Consider the following 6,813-nt stretch of genomic DNA (forward strand, 5'->3'; position numbering starts at 1 on the left):
GAACAGTGCCTGTCGCGCGCAGTGAGCCCCCACAGGTGCCAACATCAAGCCCTGGGAAGCCTCCTTGTCCACCTGCCAGCTGCTGGCCTGCCTGCTCACTCGCTGTCTCCAAGCCTCAACGCCCTGGCCTGTCAAGTTGGCTCTGGGGCGAGGTTAAACAATGACATAAAGCTTGTCTTCCAGATGCAGGCCCTCCGGAAACACAGGTCTCCTCCCCTCTGCGGCGTTCACCTCCCCCAGTCTTTGGGGAAGAAGAAAAGCGGAAGGCAGAGAGCTGGCTGAAAAGAGACTGTGCCGAGCCTCTGCTGGCCAGGCCTGGGGTAAAGAAAAGGCTGTGTTTTTTTTAAGGAAGAGATCGAAACCTAAGACTCAGACGGGATGGAAAACCCCAGTCCCTCCCGTCCTTCAGCACCAGACGCCAGACGAGGAAGTCTCTCTGCCGAACAATGGTGAAAGGGACCTGGTGAGGGAGGGGCCGGCAGCGAACAGAGGGTGTCAGCTGCGCCCCAGCGTCAGCCCATGCAGCCAGCACACCTGACCTGCTGGGGGGTGGGGGGGGGGGGCGGGAGGGAGGGAGGTGGAGCAGAGCCAGGGCCCTTGGTGTGCAAAGGCCACACGGCTCAGGCATCTCTGTTAAAGCATCTGGCCCCATTCCATTTCTTTTGACCTCTGAGCCCTGGCTGAGTTTGGGGCAAATTCCACACCCTTCTGGACCCCCAGCGTCCATGGCCCCAGTGCTGACCGCGTGTTTCTCTTCTCCCTTCCAGGCCTTGGTTGTCTGGCATTGGTCTCCAAGGCATTTATGTGAAGGTCAGTGGCTCAGATGTCGCTATTTTTTAACATTTATTAGATGCCAATGGCATGCTGAGCCGTGGAGGAAGCAGAGGTAGACAGAGTGGGCGGGCACGAACCCGGCCTGAGATAAACAAATGCGTGGCATTCCAGAGCTCTGAGGGAAGAAGCCCCGCAAGGCCGAGGCCGGGCAGCTTTGTCCGGGTTGTCACCTTTCAGGGCCTTCTCAGAAGTTTCCACTCCAGCACTTAGCGATAGGATAAAGCAGAGCCTAAGGACTTGGCTGCCGCTGCAACGCTCAGCCACCAGCACCACATGGCCAGCCACTCCCCACATGACGTGCTTTGCTCCCAGGGCCCTTTGGCTCCCTTCCCTCCAGGCGCTCAATAATAAAAGAACAGCTGGAGACAGGGAACAGTCACCCTAACCTGGAACTCTGCCTGTCCCTCCTCCAGGGAGAGGGGGTTGAGGATTTGGTCTGACCCAGAAGGAAAAGTCATCACTTTGGAAGGGGTCAAGGGGGTGCAGCGGGAGGGGTCAGCAGAGCTAGGAGTGCAGGAGTGCCGGGAGGGATGGAATCCACGTTTTCCATTGCCTTTCACCTTGCAGCTGACCCTCACCTCCTGGCTGAGTGCGCTCAGCACCCTGGGTGCAGCATAAAAGCACCCGGGTCAGGGCTGGGGCTGGGGCTGGGGCTGGGGCTGGGCTGGGGTGGGGTGGGCGGAGCAGGGTGTGTGGAGTAAGGGCTCTGAGAGGAGGCTGGGTTCCAGCCTGATTCTACCCTGACTTGGGACAATTCTTTCACCTCTGGGCTTTAGTTTCTTCATCTGAAAAGCACAGGGCTGGAGTGTGATGGGTTCACAAAGATCCTTTGAGCTCGATTCGGCAGTGTGTGCTCCTGAATGAGCAGTCGCCCCGTTCTGGGGGACAGAGGCGGCGGAAGGTGAGGTCGTGGTGGGAGGGCTGTCTGTGGGCTCCCGTGAGAATGCTCTTCACGTCTCTCTGTCACACGGCCCCGCCAGGTCTTCTGGGTTTGGTACTGGAGGCCCCCACCCTCCAGCACACATCCTCGCTCCCGTTCCAGCGACTCACGGCCACCAGGACGAAGTGCCCCAGAGCATGCCTGCCGGGCAGTGCCCACCGCCCCTCTCCCAGGTGCCTCGGCAGGGACCCGGCTGGGTCGTCAGCTGTTCCTAAGCCGGGGAGCTCCTTGAGTTACAAAGTGGAGAGGACATGGAAACTGAAACAGGAGAAGCAGCTGCGCGGCCAGAGGGCTCCGGGGGCAGCTAGGGAAAGACAACCCGGCCAGAGTGACCACATTATTTATTGGTTCTCTTGGGAAGACATATATGGTTCGGAAAAGAACCTCTCCATATCACAAGACACAGTCCGGCTTTTTCGTGGCTCACCAAGCACCACCAAGCTCACTCAAAGGCAGCTGCCAGGCTCGGGAAGGGAAGTACCTGACGATCGCATGGGGGCATCACAGTTAGTTTTCCCCAAGCGCCTCGCAGGATGTGGGGTTCAGAGAAACTGCATTTCATTTCACAGGAGGGAGGGAGGCACGCCACTGAAGGGGAGGGTCTTACTCAGGGCCATCGGTCCAGCCACCCCAAGTGAGCCGGCTGAGCTGTCTCAGGGCCTGAGCCAGCCTGTCTCTGCCCCGGGAAGTGATTCCAGTAGCCAGGCCCGGGATATTTTGAGAAACAAAGGGAATTAGCCCCCACAAAAGCCCAAAGCATTCCCACCACTTCACAAACTACCACCCTGGGCTGCAGAGAGGAGAAAGGCAGGGGTGGGGAGGCTGGGCGAGGGAGGAGGAGGAAGGCTGGCCAATTGGAAACGATGTCATGTGGCCACAGCTAAAAAAACACTGGCTGCTGCGTGCTGGGTGCTGGGGCTGCCATGCCAGGCCAGTGCTGGCTGGGGAGTGGGTCTCACCGGTTGGATCAAGTGGCTGCTTTCCTGGAAACCGGGCTTCTGGTTGCTAGGGCTGATAAGGCGGGGAAATGCTCCCTCCCCACCGCCGCGTTCCTGGGAAAACATTTTGACATTGAAGAAGAGCTGGGACATGTTAACCGCTGAGAAAAAGCAGAGCAGCCCCGGCTTAGTGGCTGCAGCTACCAGCCCTGCAGGGACTCGAATTACCAACTCCAGGGTGCAGAGGCCAAGGAATCAGATGGTGTGTGCCCCTGAGACTGTTGGGGCAAATCCCAAAGGACACACCACCTACTGCGGCTCTGGGGCACCCTGTCTTCTCCCGGTGTCCCCCAAAATCCGGTTTCCACTCTAGATGGCTGAGCCCTGCACCACACGTGTGCAGACGATGCCCTGGAGGCGAGGCCAGGCACTGCACACTTGCTGACGCGGCACCTCCGGCCAGTGCTGAGAAAGGTACCCCAGGCAGTTAGAAATGGCCTGCAGCAGGTGCAGGAGGCCCCTAGGAGGCCCAACTGGGCCAGGGCTGTGCTGGCAAGTGTGGCCAGAAGGGCAATGGCCTTGGAGCCCTTCTGTGCTGAGGGCTGGGACCACGGAGCAGCCTGCAAGGAGAAAGGTTTGGGGTGATTCAGGAAATAAAATCCTTTGGCAGAGAGCCGAGGCCGGCCTAAGGTACACTGATTTCTGCCCTGTAACACACAGTGTTGTAACTAGTGCCTCCACATCTCCGTTTTCATCCACTCAGAGTTCAGCTCCACTGAGATGTGTGAAGCGCAGGCCCTCTCTTAGGAAATCCAAGTGCCCACCAAATGCCCAAGACAGCTTTGGACCCACACACACAGCTAACAATTTCAGTTTTTCTCTGATATTCCTTGTAGGTATCTGCGAGCTCCCAGCAGAGGACCAGGGAGCGCACTGAGCTCGGAACAGCAAGATCCAGATGCTCCTGTGGGGGGAGCCCCTACCCTCTCCACCCCCACCCGCCCAGTCCTGCCCTGTAAGTCATCCTGGGAGCCTGAGTGCCCCATCATTTCCCTCAGGGTCTATCTCTGCTCTAACTGTGGAAGTGAGAGCTAATGGGCCCCCTACTGCTCTGTGGCTCTCTATTCGCCACCCATACCCTCTAGAGAACTGATTGTGTTCCAGGGAGGCATGGGAGTGATGGGGAAGAGGAGGAATAGAAGCAGATGAGAGAAGGAGTCTGAAACCAGCAACCCAGTGAGACCAGATAGGAAAGGGGGAGGTGGGGTCAGGCGAAGAGGCACGCCATAGACAGGAACCCATTGGCACAGGCTTAGGGAACAATGAAAAGTGCAAAGGCAGATAAATCTAATTTTTACAAAAAGATTTTAAAGAAAGTGAAAAAGCATTGAAAAGTTGAAGGGAAAAAATTTGGCCAATTAGAAACAAGGCCATATAAACACCTTCCTGCATGCATACATACATACACACACACAGAAATAGAGAGATGTAGATATAGATGATATAAATACAGATATGAAAGTGAGAAAAGAAATAAAGAGCAAGAAGTAAACATTTCATTAGAGCAATAATTTGTATTCCAGAAAGCTAGTAGGAATAAGCACTTTGCAAATTTAAATATTCTACATGGCAGATAACAATTATAAATACAGTCGTATTAATAGTACTGAGCAGTAATTCTATTATGATTGAACAATCTTTCTTTTTGAAACCTTGGTTTAGCATTTTCTAACACAGTGCTTTAAAGGTCATATTTTGATACAAATCCCACCTGGGCCATTATTGCTGGGTGACCCTGGACAAGTCCCCTACATACTCTGTGCCATCTGCAAAGGGACTTAATAAGAGTACCTATTCAGGAGGTGGCTGGGACAATTAAATGAACTCACTAATCCAAGTAAAGCTCTTAGAACATTTCCCAGTTAACAGTACAGACTCCGAAATGTTAGCTGTTATTATCATGTGAGATAATTATATGTCTTCTTTAATTTGGAATTAACTGGAGGCTAAGAAGCCAGTTAGAGGAATGTTTCAGTCATCCAAGCAGCGGGTGATGGTGGCCAAAAGCAAGGAAGTGGCAGTGAGCTTGGAGAGAAGGAGCATTTGAGAAGTTGAATCAGTCGACTTTGGAAGTGATAAAATATGGGTGTTGAAGAGAAATGAAAAAGCAGTCAAGGGAGACCTAGAAGTTCATAGCCTTCCAGGAAGGAATATTAACCAAGAGAAGGAAATAAGGGAGGTCCAAGTGTAGTGGAGAGTAATAACTAAGTACTTACTATGTGCCAGGCAGCAGTCTAAGCGTTATTTGTATCCAGTTTTTTTTTATCATCATAAATTATGAGATGGCTATTAGTCCCATTTTACAATTGATAAAAGCAATCCACAAGTCTGTAATTTTTTCAAGGTTACATGGCTGATATGTGGGGGAGTTAAGATTTGAGCTCAGGCTGTCTAGCTCCAGGGTCGGGTCCACAACCTTACCCTCTCCCCATATAGCCTTTCTGAAAGATAAGGAGTTCAGTTGCGTTTGAGGACATCTAAGATGCTATGAGGAGTAGTCAGTTGGATATAGCAGCTTGAAACTTAGACAAGAGGTGAGAGATAGCAACTAAGCTAATGATTTCAGACGTGGGGGCATAGCGCTGAGACCGCCGCCATGGACGTGGACAGGTAAGGAAGGGAGACTGTGCCACGTGAGGAGGCAGAGTCAGCTGCCAGCCCCCCATGGGGACCTACGTGTTGGGTGCTTTTCATTGTGGACACAAACATATCACAGTGACTTCATGTAGGAGGTTTTTCAGCTGCCCTTTTTGGTGAAGCTGCCCCGTCCTGGTGGGAGTCACACCTTGACTGCAGCAGCTCACTGTCGCTGAACCCTGGAGGCTGAAACTGAGCAAACAGCAGGTGCCTGGCCAACCTGAGGCTCCCCACGGGACACTGAGCCGATAACAAGTGATGCCAAAGCAAGGACAGCAAGGCTAGATTCCAGCCCAGGCAATGCCATCGTGTCCTGTAATGGCAGGAGGTGGCCGTGGCTGGTGGCCGTGGCTGGTGGCTGGCAGCTGAGTCCCTGAACCTGAGGCAGGATCATGGCTGGGTTCTGGCCGCCCATCTTCCTTTGTGGCCAGCCACGTTCTTAGCCTTGTTCTCTCGTCTGTCTGTCTGCTCAGTCACCTCCTGACATACTCCCCTGAATCCCCTTCCTAGAGTCAGTTTCCCTTGTTAATCTGGCTCTCTGACAGGTCCCACATCAACCTGCCATTCTTTCAATAACTCTATTTTCTTTGCACTCCTTTCTAACCTTTGTAATAGATTAAGAAAGGGATTATATATTTCCACCTAAAAGAAACAAGCACCTCTGAAATTTTATTGGGGGGGTGGGGTGGGGTGGGAAATATAGCCATAAAGAATGATTGCCCTTTATCATAACAAGTATCCAAATGTACAAATGTAGCATGTATGAATTCTTCCACCACACCTGAATGTTATGAAAAATGTCTCATTCAAAATTTTTAATTAAATTACATCCCAGTTCCAGCCCCCATGCAATGGACTGAATGTTTTTGCCACACCCAGAAAATGTACATGTTGAAACCCCTACCCCACAATGTGATGGTGTTTGGTAGTGGGGTCTCTGGGAGGTCATCAGGTCATGAGGGTGGAGCCCTCAGGGTGGATTAGTGCTCTCATAAGAAGTGCTACCTGTCCCTGTCTCTCCCCCTCCCCCTCCACCCCCACAGGTGAAGACACAGCAAGAAGGTGGCTGTCTACAAGCAAGGACAAGGCTGTAAGCAGCACCAGATCTGCTGGTGCCTTCATCTTGACTTCCAGCCTCCAGAACTGTGAGAAATAAATGCCTGCTGTTTAAGTCGCCAATATATGGTATTTCTGTTTTAACAGCCCAAACTGACTGAGACACGGCCCTTGCCAAGGTTGGTTAGAATAGCCAATGTTAAATGCTCATGCCCCTCCACCCTGCCGCACGCAGTAACTCACTTGCTTCTGAGAAATGGAGAACCTTTCCTTCTGTACTAAACAGTCACTGTTTCTTCTTTGCTGCTTAGTGCCAGTCCTAGGGGCTGATTCTCCCCATATGCCATG

General features: G+C 52.6%; 1 long non-coding RNA gene across 1 annotated transcript; it reads left to right on the top strand.

Moving 5' to 3' along the window:
* Positions 1-301: 301 nt before the first annotated feature.
* LOC307103880 lies at positions 302-6,588 on the top strand. Its single transcript, XR_013813846.1, has 4 exons — positions 302-463; positions 768-810; positions 3,609-3,727; positions 6,453-6,588. It is a non-coding gene; the product is annotated as an uncharacterized lncRNA (long non-coding RNA).
* Positions 6,589-6,813: the final 225 nt, after the last annotated feature.

Source organism: Cnephaeus nilssonii (assembly GCF_951640355.1).
Source record: "Cnephaeus nilssonii genome assembly, chromosome: 7".
In the NCBI taxonomy this organism is placed as follows: Eukaryota; Metazoa; Chordata; class Mammalia; order Chiroptera; family Vespertilionidae; genus Cnephaeus; species Cnephaeus nilssonii.